At 40.9% G+C, this 17718-nt stretch overlaps 1 protein-coding gene across 3 annotated transcripts in view; it reads left to right on the plus strand.

Moving 5' to 3' along the window:
* Positions 1–2991: 2991 nt before the first annotated feature.
* The window catches only part of INPP1 (inositol polyphosphate-1-phosphatase), a 28258-nt gene continuing 13531 nt past the window's right edge, over positions 2992–17718 (plus strand). Inside the window, exon 1 of one of the 3 annotated variants that reach the window (XM_007965648.3) lies at positions 2992–3377. The gene's annotated coding sequence lies outside the window, so the exon portion shown is untranslated. The other 2 variants (XM_007965649.3, XM_007965650.3) reach the window with 2 other exon arrangements.

Raw genomic sequence — 17718 nt, forward strand, 5'->3', positions numbered from 1 at the left:
TGAGACACCTGCTCCCCATCACCTTCCAGCATGATTGGAAGCTTCCTGAGGCCTCCCCAGAAGCAGATGCCATTATGCTTCCTGTACAGCCTGCAGAACCGTGAGCCAGTTAAACCTCTTTTCATTTAAATTAACCAGCCTCAGGTATTTCTTTATAGGAATGCAAGAACGGCCTAACAAGGATGGGGGGGAGGGAGGGCAGTTTTTAAACATACACACAGAAGAAAAGCAACAGAGACAGATGTGGCCTTCAAAGCACAAAGTATTTGCCATCCGACCTTTTATAGAAAATGTTTGCATTATAAATTTCCAAGAATGTAATTTTTGAGTCAAAGTGTGTGAACACTTTTGAGGCTTTCACTACATTCTGTCAAATTGCTCTCCAGAATTGTTGAGCCAATTTACACCCTTCTCAGTAATGTCTGAGTTTTTTTCAATTGTTACACATCCTACCCCAAGGGTCACTGGCCAAAATTACTAGCTCTGAGTATTATTTTATTCTCAATTTGATGGTGCGTTATCGTTTTCAGTTTTCACTTCTCTTAAAAATGTTTGGCCATTTACATTTTCTCTCCTGATGACGAATTTGCATTTTGCTCATTTTTAAGAGGTTACTTTTTCTTTCTAAGTCCTCTTTAATAAGAATGTTATGCTTATCTTTCATGTATATTGCAGATTTTTTATAATTTTTACTTGTTTTTAAATTTTATTCTATGGAGTTTTTGTTTTTGTTTTTTAGATAAAAGAAGTTAAAAGTTCAACAGTCAGATTTGTCACTTTTCCTTTGTAATTTCAGCCTTTGTTTCAAGCTTAGTTTGAGATTAAAAGCAATTCACATGTATTTTCTCCTTGCCCTTTTAAGACTTAAAAACATTTAAATCTTTTAATCCTGTTCAAATTTAGTGTCTGGGAAACGTTTTAGAAGGATGAATAGGTAACATTACACTAGTCTTGGAGTCAGATTGCTGGGTTCAAATTTAGCCTCACCACATACTACATATTTGCGCAAATCTCTTAAACTCTTTAAGTCTTAGTTTTCTTGTTTATAAAACGGAGATAACAGTAACATTTACCATAGGGTTGATGTAAGAATCAACAGTTATAAATCGCAGAAAGCACTTAGCACAGTGTCATTAGCTATTATTATAGCAGCAAGAGAATGCTCTCCGAGGCAAAAGCAATAACATGTATAAAGGTGCAAATGTATGAAATCTGTTTGCATATTCAGGAAACTAGATGTGGTGTAGTAAAATGAGGTGTAATATTGAGGAGTGATTGGTCTTGAATGAGTTGCTTAGGAACTTGCTCTTGATATTATCAGAGATTGGGAGCCAATGAAAGCTTTTAAGCAAGCAAGAAACCCTCCAGATGTGTGGTAGCAAAGTGGAAAATGGACTAGATTCCGCCAGGTGCAGTGGCTCACACCTGTAATGCTAGCACTTTGGAAGACTGAGGTGGGCGGATCCCCCAAGGTCAGGAGTTCGAGACCAGCCTGGCCAACATGGTGAAACTTCATCTCTACTAAAAATACAAAATTAGCTGGGCATGGCAGGCGCCTGTAATCCCAGTTACTAGGGAGGCTGAGGTGGGAGAATCGCTTGAACCAAGGAGGCAGAGGTTGCAGTGAGCCAAGATCATGCCACTGCACTCCAGCCTGGGCAACAGACACTCTACCTCAAAAAAAAAAAAAAAAAAAAAAAAAAAAAAAAGAAAAGAAAAGAAAATGTACTAGATTCATATCCCTTGCTCCACCCTGCCTTCCCCAAATTTAAATTCCTGCTTCCTAGAGGCAAATTCTTTCACCGTCTATGTCTCTGGTATTTATCTCCTTACTTTTAAGAATCATGTTTAAATTGTTTCTTGATTTTGCCATCATAGATATGATTATGAGGCTAATTAAACAGTAACCCTAACCAGCTCTGAGAATGGACCTAAGAAATGAATGTGAGAAAGAAAGTAGAAGCAGCCCACTTGCTAGGGAGTGAAAGCCAGAGAAGCTGGGGAGGATGCGGGGAGAAACTGTGTCAAGTTGGAGACCCTAGGAGCAGGCTGGGAGCAGTACCATGAGTTCCATTCAAGAAGCCAAACGTTTTAAGCACCATTTCCTGGAGTTTGCCAAGTTGAGTACTGCCCCAGCCTCGTGTCTTGGTGGTTCCTGACTGCTGAAGAGGACCAAGTGTTGACAACTCAGTGAGGCAGTCTCAGCTAGTGTGGAAAAATGTAGCTAAGAAAAGGTGCCAGATAGAGCTTTAAGCAGAGCTTCCCAACTGGATGCCATGAAACGAATGACAGGGATGCAGACACAGCACGAGTCTTCTCAGTCCTCCAGGTGCAAGGGCCCATTCGCCTTCTGCAGGAGCAGCCTCTTCTGTTTACCCCCATTTTGAGCCTTGTAATATCATCCTTTCCTACCTGTGCCAAGAAGTGAAAAGGTATGCGAAGCGCCGCTTTAGAAGGCCCAGTGCATTCACAAACATCAGCTTCTGGGCGAGACTGCTTGGCCTCTTCTACTTAAAAGCTTTGTGTTGCCTTTTTAAGGTTTCTATTCCCCCACCCCCACCCCGCCCACCAACACCCATTTCTACCTCCCTCTACGGTTCAAAACCCAAACCATCCTTAAGGCACACTGAGTATCACAGCATCAAAGGCTGGAGAGAGATGAGTTCCCCACCTTTGATGCGCTTCCTGTCCGGGTGACCCGAGGCCCACTTCTTAAGCCGTAAGGCCCAGAGACACTGCTGTGGCTTGAGGAACATCCAGTACACCCGGCATTTCCATTAGAACAGTGGGACCCGGATACCACTGGCAGGAAGTCCATCTTCACAGCTGCCAACCCATCTGTCAAACCCGCAGTCCCCTATGAGAGTACAGACGAATGGAGGAGGAAGATTTAAAAGTGAATTCGTGGGCGGCGACAAGGAAACAGCAGCCGTGGCCGAGCGGACCCCAGAGCCCTTCCCTTCTTGGCCCTCCCTCTGAATCATCGCGCTCCACTTGTGACGTCGCGGACGCCCGGCTCGGGCAGGCGTGGGGGGCCCGCGCGTCCCAGGAGCCCCGAGGCGGCAGCGGGCGTTTCCACGCTGCGGTGCCGCGGGAAAGCCGGAGGCGGAGGCCTGGCTCAGGCAGAGCTCCGATCCGGTGCCGAGCCGAGCGGGACAGCGCGTCGCCCGGGCTTCGCCTTCGCTCGCGTGACCTCCGCCGTCCTCTCCAGCCCTCGTCCTCTGGCCACGCGTGCGGCCGCAAGCCCAGCACCCCTAGCCTAACCTCGCGCCCGGGCCGCGCCTCCTCCTCCCACTCCTCCTGCTCTCCTCCCCCGCCGCTTCCGTTTCTCGAGGGAAAGGCTGCTGCCTCCTGCTCTGTCCGCATCCCCTGCTTAGGTAATACGTTTTCCTCCTTACGCCACCCGCCACCGGGTCCCCGCGCCGCTGCCCCTCCTTCTCGGATCTGGGCCCCGGGCTGGTGAGCGGCGCGCGCCGTCGCCTTTCCGCGGGTAGGTGAGTCGATGGCGCCGGGAGGGCTCCTCGCCTCTGCGCGCCGGCCTGCGAGGTCCCTGCCCCGGCAGCGAGGCCGCCCTGGACCCGGCCCGGCCGGGCCAGGCATGCCCGGCATCGCCGCTGCAGCCAGCGCAGAGAGGAGCTCGCGAGTCCCGCGGCGCCCTTGGCCCTGCCGGAGCGGCCCGAAGGGGATGGGGGGCGGGAAGAAAGGGTGGCAAACAACGATTTAAAAAAATCTAATCATTAGCATTTGTAGGACGAAGAAGCTGATCTGACAGTTGTCCAGAGCAGTGGCCCAGCTGCAACAGGTAGATGGCGCAGCTGTCAGTGGCCTCTTGGTCTCACCCTTGGCTTTGAGAGATGCTTCTGAGTGTCCCTAGCTGCCGGCTACCTCCAGTGACCTACTTGATGAGTGTAAAATAAACATGATAGGACTATATTTAGAAAAATCTTTACTTCCTTGCTGTTAATTCTCTCTGCATTTTGAAAGGTGGTTTTGTGAGGCGTGCATAATTAGTTGGTGTGACCAGAGTGGTAGCTGGAAAAAAATATTTAACCTGGGTTTGGCCCTATCATGTAGACGGTTAGGCGCAGAGTGTGAAAGGAAACGCTTACTTTAGTGCATCTATGAAAAACACTTATAAGAAACCACGCGTGTTTTTTGGAGATTTCTCGTTTTAAAGCTGTTTTTAAAGTGTTGAATAAGCAGAAGTTTGCCCACTGTATGATGGTGTTCACTTCAAAAGAACAGTGGGTTCAAAGTATGGACAGACCACTTAAGTGGATCCCATCTGCTGAGTAAAAGATTTTTTAGCCGTTTTGCTCTGATTCCTAGCTTCGAAGCCAGAAAAGTTGATAAGGATCAGCCCTGCTCAACTTGATAATAGTATAAGGATGAAAGTAATACACTGAACTACTCTTGACTGGTGTATTAGCTAAGTGATCTCATTCTTACCTTTTTTTTTTTTTTTTTTTTTTTTTTTTTTTTTTGAGACGGAGTCTCGCTCTGTCGCCCAGGCTGGAGTGCAGTGGCGCGATCTCGGCTCACTGCAAGCTCTGCTTCCCAGGTTCATGCCATTCTCCTGCCTCAGCCTCTGAGTAGCTGGGACTACAGGCGTCTACCACCACGCCCCGCTGATTTTTTTTTTTTTTTTTTTTTTTGTATTTTTATTAAAGATGGGATTTCACTGTGTTAGCCAGGATGGTCTCGATCTCCTGATCTCGTAATCCGCCCGCCTTCGCCTCCAAAGTGCTGGGATTACAGGCGTGAACCACCGCGCCCGGCTCATTCTTACCTTTTAAAATAGAGAACATAAGGGAAAAAATAAAGGCAATGGAAGAATTCGTTTTTTCAATACAGACATTTGTTTCCATTCTTATGTAGAGCCTACTTTATTTTTAAGTTTTTGTGGATTTTTATACTACTTTTGAAGTTAGCTCTTAATCATGAAGAGAATTATGTCAAATACATAGAGTTACACTGTACTTTTTGTGTAGAATAAGCTACCACTTTTCAAGCTTTTGAAATAAGCCACCACTTGTTTGGAAATTATAGCTTTCACTAATGCCCTTTAAAATGATATACTTTATTATAGATTTAAATTATAGCTTTACTTGTTATAGTCCTGAAAAAAATGAAAAGATAATTTCTTGTTTGACTTAGAAGGCCTGTGAGACAAAAGTTATAAAGATTATTATATATTGATTTTACTTTTTAATTCTGTCTCTAATAACAATAGAAAATGTCTCATTCTATTTCATGTTATACAGAAATTGCTTAAAAGATAATTATGTTATATAAAGTGATCAGTGAAAACAAATGTCATCTTCATTTTTTAAAGGTGAGGATGGCATATATAAGCACTTTTGCCAGATGTGAGTCCTTATGAAAGTTCTTGTTAAGATACTTTGAATCTTGTAATGAAGTTAATAAAACTATGTTAATGTGTTTGTTTGGCTGAGAGCTTAGACATAAAGGCTCTGGCTGGCATGGTGGCTCACGCCTGTTATCCCTGCACTTTGGGAGGCCAAGGCGGGCGGATCACTTGAGGTTAGGAGTTCGAGACCAGCCAGGCTGACATGGTGAAGCCCCGTCTCTAGTAAAAATACAAAAATTAGCCAGGCATGGTAGCAAGCACCTGTAGTCCCAGCTACTCAGGAGGCTGAGGCAGGAGGATCCCTGGAACCCAGGAATCAGAGGTTGCGGTGAGCCCAGATTGTGCCACTGCACTCCAGCCTGGGCGACAAAGTGAGACTTCATCTCAAAAAATAAAAATTAAGTTAAAATTTAAAAAATAAAAGTTCTGTTTCCCATCTCCTGTGATTGATGTTGCGTACTGTTTCTCAAACTTGTCTGATTGTAAAATTCCTCAGGGTAGTAGGCAACTAGGGGAGTGGGTAGAGTATAAAAGTGGTTTAAAAGATTCCCAGATTGCAACTTGAGACTTCCTGGATTAGAATTTCTAAGAGAAAGGAGATATTTCAAATAGACAAAAATGATAAAATTTTAAAGTAGTCAACAACAACAAAAAAAGGTGAGTTTGGGAAATGCAGGTGGGAAATGACTATTGTTGGAATGAAGAGTTGATATAACTTATTAGGACTCCTGTACATAAAATGTTCAAATATGGAAACTATGATTTTATTAATATGATGATGCCACTCATTTAGGAAATCTGAAACTTTTATATTTTTTTCTGGTCAACTTTCTGCTGATCAAATTTAGCAAACATATTTTTGTCTTTTTTATGTGGTATGTAATATTAATTCAAGTTCTGGAATATGATAAGAGCATTTTATTAATGGATGACTAATGCAGATTACTGTAACTAGTATCCACAGAAAAATATTGTACCTAATAATTTCTCTTTCTTTTTTTTCTTTTTTTCTTGAGAAAAGGTCACACTCTGTCATCCAGGCTGGAGTACAGTGATGTGATCATGGCTTATGCAGCCTTTACCTCTCAGGCTCAAGCAATCCTCCCACTCCAGCCTCCCGAGTATCTGGGACTACAGGCACGTGCCACCATCCCAGCTAATTTTTAAGATTTTGTAAAAATGGAGTCCCACTATGTTGCCCAGGCTGGTCTCAAACTCCTGGGGGCTCATGACATCCTTTTGCCTCAGCCTCCCAAAGTGCTGGGATTACAGGTGTGAGCTGCTGCACCCAGCCTAATTTCTTTCATATTACAGATTTATTTGTTACCTTTTCCATGTACCTGATTAAATACAGGTAAGGCAGGCATGCAAATTTGAATACCTTATTTGTAGCTTTCTTTCTTTTTTTTTTTTTTTTCTTAGATGGAGCCTCACTCTGTCGCCCAGGCTAGAGTGCAGTGGTTCGATCTCGGCTCACTGCAACCTCTGCCTCCCGGGTTCAAGTGATTCTCCTGCCTCAGCCTCCCAAGTAGCTGGGACTAACAGATGCCTGCTACCACGCCAGGCTAATTTTTTGTATTTTTAGTAGAGATGGGGTTTCTCTGTGTTAGACAGGATGGTCTGGATCTCCTGACCTCTTGGTCCACCCGCCTTGGTCTCCCAAAGTGCTGGGATTACAGGCATGAGCCACCACACCTGGCTCCTTATTTGTAGCTTTTTAAAAAATGACTCCCAACCCCATTCAAAAAAGAAAAAAAAAATTTACTTGGCCATAAAACTTGGTCAATTATATATAAAAAATTAACAAAATGGAATAGTAAATACCTGTAAAATAATTTGACAAGATGAGTTACCACAATGGAAAAATGTCAGAATTTATTTTCCTTTTCTTTCTTCCTCTTTACATTCCTTTTTTTTTTCTCCTCTTTTTGGGGGGGATAGAGAGTGTGTGTTATTTGCTCATTTGTTTTTATTTTTAACCAACTAAATATTTAAAATACACTAAATTATCCATGTTTAAATTAATTTAAGTATTTGCCAACTTTACCAATAGATGTTTAAACTTGCCCTTTTCCTCTAAAGTGACAATGGTAGGCTTTGCTCAATGCAAATGAAAGTGATAATTCATATCAAAGGGGTTAAATTCAAGTGACCAAAGAAAATTGTTCTTTTAATATTGCTTAAGGAAAGCATAGTAAGTTGATGGCATCATTTTTCATTATCAGCAACTTTTAAAATGAGGATGGAGGCCGGGCGCAGTGGCTCATACCTGTAATCCCAGCACTTTGGGAGGCCAAGGCGGGTGGATCACCTGAGGTCAGGAGTTCGAGACCAGCCTGGCCAATATGGTGACACCTGGTCTCTACTAAAAATATAAAAATTAGCCAGGCATGGTAGCGCATGCCTGTAATCCCAGCTAGCAGGGGGGCTAAGGCAGGAGAATCGCTGAACCTGGGAGGCGCAGGTTGCAGTGAGTCAAGATCATGCCACTGCACTCCAGCCTGGGCAACAGAGTGAGACTCCATCTCAAAAGCAAAACAAAACAAAATGCCGGTGTGGTTGCTGTATGAAATCAAAGACAAATAGCCTAGTGCCCTTCTTTAAACCTAATTTTCCTACCACCACCCCAACTTGTTTTTTAAAAATAAAAGTCAACGAATATTTATTATGCCCTTATTATATAGATGATAAACATGAAAAGCTTTTGAAATGTGCATTTCTTTGAACCTATAATTTTTCTTTAAAAAAATTGTGGTAAAAGATATCTAATATCAAATTTACCATTTTAACCATTTTCAAATTACAACTCAGTGGCATTAAGTACATTCACATTGTTATGCGGCTATCAGCACTGTTCACATCCAGAACTTTTTCATCATCCCAAACAAAAACTCTATACCCATTAAACAATGACTCTACCTTCTCTTCCCAGCCCTGGTAACCACCATCCTACTTTCCGGGTCTACGAATTTGACATTCTGAGTACTTCATATAAGTGGAATCATAGAGTATTTGTCCTTTTCAGTCTGGCTTATTCACGTACCATAATGTCTTCAAGGTTCATCCATGTTGTAGCATGTATCAGAATTTCCTTTCTTTTTATGGCTGAATAATATTTCCCAATCTCGTTTATATGGAAAGTAGTTATAAAAAACAGAGAAGTTTTGAACAGGAACAGACCATAGAAATCATCCAATCCAACCTCTCTGCCCCTGCTTTTCTTTTCCTTTTTTATGTTAACGAAATGGGGAAAACAAGTCCTTCAGAGCTCATATCATGTGGCCGAGTTTACATACCTGATTGGCAAAACACAGCCTAAGAACCAGCTCTCCTGTGTCCTAAGCAAGGCTCTTTCTACCGCATACCCTGCAGGCCCATCCAGGCCCATCCAGGCCCATCCAGACAATAAATAGTAAGTGTTAAAGGAGCTGGTGCCTCCAATTAGTATGGCATGAGTTCTAAAGGAAAGATAAATTGAATTGGGAATCTTCCTTAATTAATGAAAAATGTTACATTCAAAATAGATTGAAGATTAAGGCTAGCTGTGGTGGTTCACGCCTATAATCCCAGCACCTTGGGAGGCCGAGGTGGGCAGATCACCTGAGGTCAGGAGTTTGAGACCAGCCTTGCCAACATGGTGAAACCCATCTCTACTAAAAATACAAAAATTAGCCAGGTGTGGTGGCATGCACCTGCAGTCCCAGCTACTTATACTGCTGTGTTCCAACTACAGTATATGCTTAAGTTTTTGTATGCTAAGAGATGTTTCTAGAACCCTGGTGTCACAAATGAAACCTGAAATCAGATAGTATATAAATAGAAGCAGATTTAGTATAACTATCTTAACTATCAGAAAGAATAATTTTTTTTTTTTTTTTTTTTTGAGACAGGGTCTTGCTCTGTCCCCAGGCTGGAGTGCAGTGGTGTGATCTTGGTTCACTGCAACCTCCGCCTCCCGGGCTCACACGATTCTCCTGCCTCAGCCTCCTGAGTAGTTGGGATTATAGGCATGCACTACCATGCCTGGCTAGTTTTTCTATTTTTAGCAGAGATGGGATTTTGCCATGTTGGCCAGGCTGGCCTTGAACTCCTGACCTCAGGTGATCCACCCGCCTCAGCCTCCCAAAGTGCTGGGATTACAGGCATGAGCCACCATGCCCGGACAAATTTTAAAGTATTTCTAAATGGAATACTTTTTCACAATTTTCAGATGAGTTCTGAGAAGTATCCGAAATTCATCCTTTATACAACTGGTATGTTACTATAGAATACTTATTATGTAGATCAACTATTTTTTCCCGAGCATTTAATTTACTTTACCAAAAGGCAATATAAGTTGACTGTTAGTGGAAGAAGGCTCCCTGTTCTGTTCTTAAGTAACCAGTGAGGGTAGAGCTGACTGTTGCACCTGCTCTTTCCTTAAATTGTTGGATAAAAATCAGCTGACATTCCCCTTTCTAAAAGTCTTTATTTTTAATGTGTCTTAATTAATTCTTAACTGATTTGGAAAACACGGCTTTAGCACAGGCTTCCATATACAAGCTATCAGAACAACATTTGAGAACAAGGGACATCTTTGTAGCCTATTGCTTTAAGCAGCTTCAGTGAGCAAAAATGTAGGCTAATGTGGTCCATTGGTAGCCTCACAATAGAGCAAGCGTAGACTGACCAGCTTAGAGTGATGTGTATGTCATCATCATTTGAGGTGGAATTGAAGTTTGAAGGTTAGGGAGGAAAGACAGAGAAATGTTAGGGTTAAATAAAGATTCACATATTCCATATGTAATATCTTTTCTTATAAAAGCAAATTAAACTTACTATTTTGAGTGATTTAATTAAATTAATCTTGTTAAAGATAGGTCACCTCTAGATGAAAGGGCGTAATTTTAGATTCTGATTTGGTGCTCCAAAAATGTGGTTCAGTTGCTAGTTGCTCAAATACAGCCTTGGTTTGTTCTTGTAAATGAATATGGAATATATGTAGACTTTTATACAAATATGGGCCTGTGTGCCTAATGCTGATAAAATACAAGTACAGTAAACAGTGTGACAAGGATGAATTCTGTATTTACAAGGTTAAGGGAAAATTCATCAGCCAACATTTGTTGAACACCTCTGAGTTATGCACTACGAGTCCCAAGACACCACATGCATTTAAATCTCTTGTCAGACAGAGCATAGACAAGTAAACCAATGAATTGAGTGTTGGAAAGCTGGGATATAGATTTGGCCCATCTCCATTCCCCCATGGCCTAGGTGCCTAAGATGGAAGAGGAGTCAGAAATGTCTCCTGAAGGAGCCAACAGTTGAAATGATTCTCCTCCTTTTACACATACATTTTTTAAAAACAAACCTTTTTATTGAATTAGAAATATACACATAAACATTAGGAATCTCAGCAGATAGCCTAATGAATTAACACAAAGTCAACCCACCCATGTAACCATCACTCACATCCAGAATATTACCAGTGCCGCCATCAGTGACCCCGCCTTCTTCTCCAAGATCACCACCATTGTGACTTCCAACACTATAGGTTCATTTTGCCTGTTTTTGAGCTTTAAATAAATGGCACAACCATATATCTTTTGTGCCTGACTTCTTTCACTTGACAGCATGTTTTTGTGAGATGTGTCCATATTGCCTATTGTCACAGTTCATTCATTTTCACTGCTGTATAGCATTTCGCTACATGAATATGCTGCAGTTTATTCCATTTTACTATTGATGGTTCTTTGGGTTATTACCAATATTAGATTATTACAAATAATGCTGCTTACAAGTACGTGTCTTTTAATCCATACCTGCATGAATTTTGTTGGGTAAACATCTACAAGGGAAATTAAATTGCTGGATCATACATTATACTTATAGTCAACAAATTACAAATAGTTTTCCAAAATGATTATACCAATTTCATTCATGCCAGTGTTCATAAGAGTTTCTGTTGCTCCATACCCTTAGCAAAACTTGAAAATTTCAGTCTTTTTTATTTTAGCTATTCCATTGGATACATAGTGGCACCCTGTTGAGATTTTAAGTTGCATCTTCCTGATGACTAATGTGGTAGACTGTGTTTCTGTGTGTTTATTGGCCATTTGGATATCCTCTTTTATGAAGTGCCTATTCAAGCTTCTTGCCCTTGAACTGATTCTGAGAAGGTGAGTGAGCATTAGGTAGAAAAAGCAGGAAGAAGAGCAAGTCAACCAGAGGGAGCAGCATGTGCAAATGTACAATCTTCCCAGAGCAGGAGAGCAAATGGATAGTGCAAAATCAGCTACTAAAAGGCGAAACTTAATCAGAGCCCATGAGGTAATGACAGCATCACCCAGGTCAACATGAAATAAGACCCAGAAAGTACAGGTAGTCCCAAACTGTAATATTTATTGGATCCTGAGAAATGTTTGACAGTTAAATATCTGAAAGTTGAACAAGGCTTATACACTGGGAAAACAATTTAGTTTCCAATGACCTAAAGGGCAATATTGCAAATCTCTAGTAAGGCTTGTAGTTTGTAGTACAGTTTCCCTCTGGCCTCACAGGAATCTCAGGGGAGGCTACCATTAGCAAGTGGCACAACACAGCGAGCCCCACTCCGTATTTAGTGTGGACCCACTTCCATTCCCCTGTCCCTTCTGCACAAACAGCCTCCAATCTTTAAAACTACTCCCCAAGGCAGCCCTTAAGTATGGAGCAAAGGAGAGGTGGATGAAGTCTATGTTTCCCCTACAACAGCAGTGTGATCTGTATAGAACCTTGGCCACTGCCATCATGTGGCCACCTACACAGACTCCTGGCCAGCTGTACCCCCTTGGAAAAGGTAATGAGAAACACCTTCTTGTAAAACACCCAGATATTTCATGGAAGCTTGGCCCTTTCCCCTAGCAGCAATAGCTGTCAGGCAGGGCCACCACACAATAGCTTCAAATTGCCATTCCTCAGAAGATGAGTGAGAGGCAGAATTCAGGATGTGAACGGTGGGGGTGGGGTGAAGTCAATATGCAATGGGCAAAAACGTGGACTCTGTAAAGTGTTGAATTATCTGCCGAAGAGGGAAATGTCAACAGAAGTGCTTTGACTTCCTTGCCTATTGATTAGAGAGCAGTTCTGTTTTGTGGCAGGCCCTTATCTATGTCGTCACCCTTCTGTCACTGTGGACAACAAAGGGCACAGCCAGCTTCTGCTACAACCAGGCTCTTTACATGAGAAGGAGCACTCTGGGCCCCATAATCCTTACAAAATATCTCCCTTGAAAGAAAAATGGCTCTCCCAAGCCAATCACAGATTGTCTACCATGAAGCCAGAGTAGTCTCAGCCTCTAGGAGCCAGAGTTTCCACCCAGATGGCCAGAAACTGAAGCAATCAGATCTGACCGACATAAAGGAACTTTATTTGGGTTACTCAGAGAATTACAAGTAGTTCCCAGGCTTTGGATTTAATGGAGTAGTAAGTTTCAAGAAAAGGTTTCAGTGACCCATATAAACTTGCCAACCTCTTACTTTCTCAAGTTAAGACATGTGGTTGTGGTTTCTGTGAGGTTGTATTTCATAGTCATAGCTATCATTTATTATCTGCCATGTGTAAAGCTCTGTGCTCTGTGATATTTTTCCAGAAATATCTTATTTGATCTTCACAGCATCACTGCACGGTAACTATTAATCTTTATATTAAAGATGAAGAGAGTGTCTCAGAGAGGGTAAGAAAATACCTGATGCCACACGGCTAGTTAGTGGCAGAGTTAGGTTTTGAACCCAGGTGTTTCTGATTCCAAAGCCTGCGTGTTTTCCACTATATAGTTTATCCCATCTGAAATATGTCTAAATTATTCAGATAGGATTTTTAAACCTCTGATGTTCTGATAATGGCTAGAAATTCCAGATTTATCTTTGTAGAGAGGTTTGGGTTTCCAAGAAAAGTCTTAACAACCTTTTTTCCTTCTGACATACTTCAATTCCTTCAGTAGTTCTCCAACTGGACTAGACAATCCTACAAAAGCAAAAGAGACCCTAATTCTGTCTGACATTGTGACACAATTTTATGTTAAACATATAGATATAAACATTTGGTTTGAGATGGGAGTAATGAAACTTCTTTAAGCCTATTTTGCTGAAATGTGACTTGAAATGGATTGTTACAAAACAAGGCTTATGAGAGATTCAGTGCTCACTGCAATATTAATTACTTGGCTGTTAAAGTGAGTAGCTCTTAGTGGGAACGACTGCTTCACAGATGTTTCTTATTGACCACATAAATGGGGAAGAAAACACTATCCCATTTTCACTTTTGGCCAGAAAACAAAAGACAAAGGAATAGATTGTGTCAGCTAATAGATTGGGTTGCTAAGGTAACCAAGGCCTCTCTTTCAGGAGAGGTGTTAGGGGCTAAATTATGTTCCTTCAAAATTCACGTGTTGAAGCCCTAACCCCCAGTACCTCAGAATGGGACTGTACTTCAGATAGGACCTTTAAAGTTTATGTGAGGTCATACAGGCGGATCCTAATCCAGTCTGACTGGCGTCTTTGTAAGAAAAGGGAGACATGCCAGAGATTAACACCTACAGTGGAAAGGCCAGGTGAGGCCACAGTGAGAGGGGCCATCTGCGAGCCAAAGAGCAAAGCCTCAGGAGAAACCATTCCTGCTGACACCTTGCTCTTGGACTTCCAGCCCCCAGAACTGTGAGAAAGTATGATTTTATTGTTAAGCTACCCAGTCTTAACAAACTAACACCAGAAAAATTAGATATTGGGCATCTCCCCTGCCATCAATGCCATGACAGTTAAGGGAGACATCAGTGGAATGTAATAGATGAGCTTTTACTACCCAGAAGGGTCCTTAACAGAGGCTGAAGATCAGCTGGAGAAAAGGGTTTTCTGGGAGTAAAAGGGAAGTCAAATAGTGACGTATAATGATCAAACCTAGTGACAGATACCAACTGGGGGGGGGTGTGTGTGTATTTTTTTTTTTTTTTTGCTATATAATGTACCTTATAATACTAATGTATTTATGATTATTATCCAACAATTACTGATTTTCCCTTATTTTAATAGCTAACAATTGATGAAAAGATTTCATTGGCTAGATACTGGTCAACAGTGTGGGCTTCTGCCAGCTTGCCTAGGTTTGAATCTTGTCCCACAACTTCCTAGCTCTGTGATTTTCAGGAAACAATCTCCTTGTACCTCAGTTTCTTCATCTGTAAAATGGCAATAATAGTATCTACTTCCTAAAGTTATATAAGAATTAAATGAGTTAATACATGTAAGGTGCCTAGAAGGATGCCTGGCATATAGTAAGCACCTAGTAAATGTTAGCTATTTCCATTTTAACCTATCTTTGCACAAGAATAACAAATAGCAAAACCATTGTACCTATACTGTTTCACCAAGATGCCTGCCAGCAGGTGCCAGCTGCCACCAAAATTGCCAGTGTAGAGGTAAAGAAAAATAAGCAACCTGGAGAACTGGAGCTATTAAATCTCAGTGTTTAGAGTTATACAGGATGCTGACAAAAATACGGATTCCTAGGCCTTGTCTCCAGAGATTCTGATTCACTAAGCTGGGGTAGAGTCCAGCAATCTGTTTTTTTAGAAGGCCATCTTGGGTAATTCTGATACAGGTAATTCTCAGAACATCCATTGAGAAATACTAATCAAAAGGAATTCTTCTATAGTCAAGGCTATTAAATTATGATAAATGCCATAACTTACTAATCATAAGTCTATAATAATTTTTATTTAAAGTATAATGTTGAAATAAAACGGTCTTAGGTGAATAATGAGTATGTAAACTTACTTTTAAAAAAATCATCTACTTCATCACTCAGGTATCAAGCCCATTATTATCAGTACCCATTAGTGATGAAATAATCTGTACAACAAACCCCATGACATGGGTTTAGCTATATGACAAACCTGCACATGTACCCCTGAACTTAGAATAAAAGTTGAAAAAATAAATAAAAAATTTAAAAAATCATCTGAAAGATAATTTCCACGAGTTTTAATAAAATGTATTGATAAAATGGAAGAAGAAATTCTGCATTAGATGTAGCCTTCAGTTTCTCCATAGACAAACTATTTCAAGTTGAGCCATTCAAGGTGAGGATGAATTGTGCAATGCTCCTCTCAGGCTTGTGGCCTGCCTGTGTGAACTCAGTTGAGGATATATGGAGAGCCAGGGCCTTGGAGAAAGGCCCTGAACAAATGCTGGGTTCATTAGCTTAGCTGGAGAAAGTGGTTTCAATCTGAAACTGGGCAGTTCAACCTGGAACTTGACAAAATATGACAGTGTTGCCTAGGGCCAAAACGAAGAGCGAACTCTGGGATAACCTTGGAACTGAAAAACCTGATTATTGTGTTATGAGGAATTCCTAAAATCTGTAGACCTGTTCATTACAGGGCTGCAGTGAATAGCCAGTAGTTCTTTCCCATTGGTCAAGTTGCTGTGCTGGCTAAGCGGCAGCTGCTCAGGTCAGGTGAGAGTGGTCATTATTGAGGAAATAAAGGTTGGGCCCAAAGAGGGCAAACTCCAGATTACTGCTGCACTTGTGCTGAAACTCACCAGGGTTAAATTGACAAGCTTTCTGCGTGCGAGAAGGGAGTGGTGGTGATTTCTGGAGCTTGCAGCCAGGGTGAGTAGCTTGCCTGAGTGTTCTGAGGGTGTTATAAGGAGTGTTTCTTGGTTATTCAACAGTGTAGTTAATACAGTTTCTTTTAAGAAAAAAAAAATTGATTTTAACACTTGAATAAAATAAACACTGCGGATATTGTGTATCTTGAAAGCTTTCAAATTGGACTCCTTGAGATCTTCATGCTGCTGATAAAAAACTATATTGATACTGTTGATTCATTGATTCTTCTGCCTTGTAACCACAGAACATTTACTAAGAAATAAAAATTAAGGTTACTGAATGTATGCTTTTGTGGCCATGTATTATACTGAGATATGTATGTATATTTGTGATTGTATATTATATGTAACTTATAATTTGTGGCATATATATGTCATATATACCATCAATTATTTCTAAGGCAACGTGCCTCAGCTTTATTAATGCAGCTGTTTTTCCTAATGTTTAGATTCAAGTCAACTAAAGTAAGTCTTCCTACAAAGCATTCATTCTTGAAATAAAAGGCATTTAGGCGGGCAGGTGCTTTTGTTTGAGTTTTCACTAGATCCTTTCTATCACCTGAAAGCTTTTTGCATTATTACTACAGTCTCATTTAGACATTTGCCTCGAGGAGCTGAGACATTCTTAGACCTTCATACTTAATTGCCCCAAAACACTTAAAAAATGTAATTTATTATTATAAAAGCACTGTATATTTACTGTAGAGTATTTGAAAATTATAGAAAAGCATAATTAAAAAATCATCCATAATTCCATTACTCAGTCATAACTACCATTAAAACATCACCTACTAATCTTCCTTTCAAGCTCTTTCTGTGTATGTGTATAAATACAAATGGATAACATACTCTCAAATTATATATGGTCATAGGTAGTTTTTCCACTTAACATTAGTGCATTGGCATATTTCCATATTATTAAATATTCTTCAAAAACAGGATTTTACCGACTGTATATTATTTTGTTTTACCAATATTTAAGATTATTTTCAACTTGTTGTAATATTAATCCTCCTTGTGCAGAAATATTTTAACTCAACCCTGATTGCCTTAACACAAATTGAGGAAAAACTGGAGTTACTGACTAAAGGCAGTGACATCTATAAGGATCTTGACACATTTTTGTCAGATTGCCCTCTGGAAACCTAACTTGTTTGCATGCCTATTAGCAGAGCATCAGCACCTGTTTCACCACATCTCCAAGAGGGAATGTAAACTTTAAAACATATGCAATAGTGAAAGAGGATATCTCATTGCTTTTGTGCCCTTTTATTTTTATTACTACTGAGACTGGACATATTTTCTCATAGTGGTTGACCTATAATCTTAAGGAGAGAACATATTTTTTAGCAAAATTGTTTAAGAATATTACAAATTACATCTTACTCCCATTGCATCCACCTCTTCAGAGTTGTACTAATTCTCAGCCTCCCAGAGTCCATTAAGGGAATTTTTTTTGTTGTTTTGAGACAGTCTTGCTCAGTCACCCAGGCTGGAGTGCAGTGGTGCAATCTCGGCTCAATGCAACTTCCACCTCCCAGGTTCAAGCAATTCTCTTCCTCAGCCTCCTGAGTAGCTGAGACTACAGGTGTGGGCCACCATGTCCGGCTAATTTTTGTATTTTTTTTTAGTAGAGATTCACCGTGTTGGCCAGGCTGGTTTTGAATTCCTGACCTCAGGTAATCCACCCGCCTCAGCCTCCCAAAGTGCTGGGATTAT

Source organism: Chlorocebus sabaeus, chromosome 10, assembly GCF_047675955.1.
Source record: "Chlorocebus sabaeus isolate Y175 chromosome 10, mChlSab1.0.hap1, whole genome shotgun sequence".
NCBI classification, from domain to species: domain Eukaryota; kingdom Metazoa; phylum Chordata; class Mammalia; order Primates; family Cercopithecidae; genus Chlorocebus; species Chlorocebus sabaeus.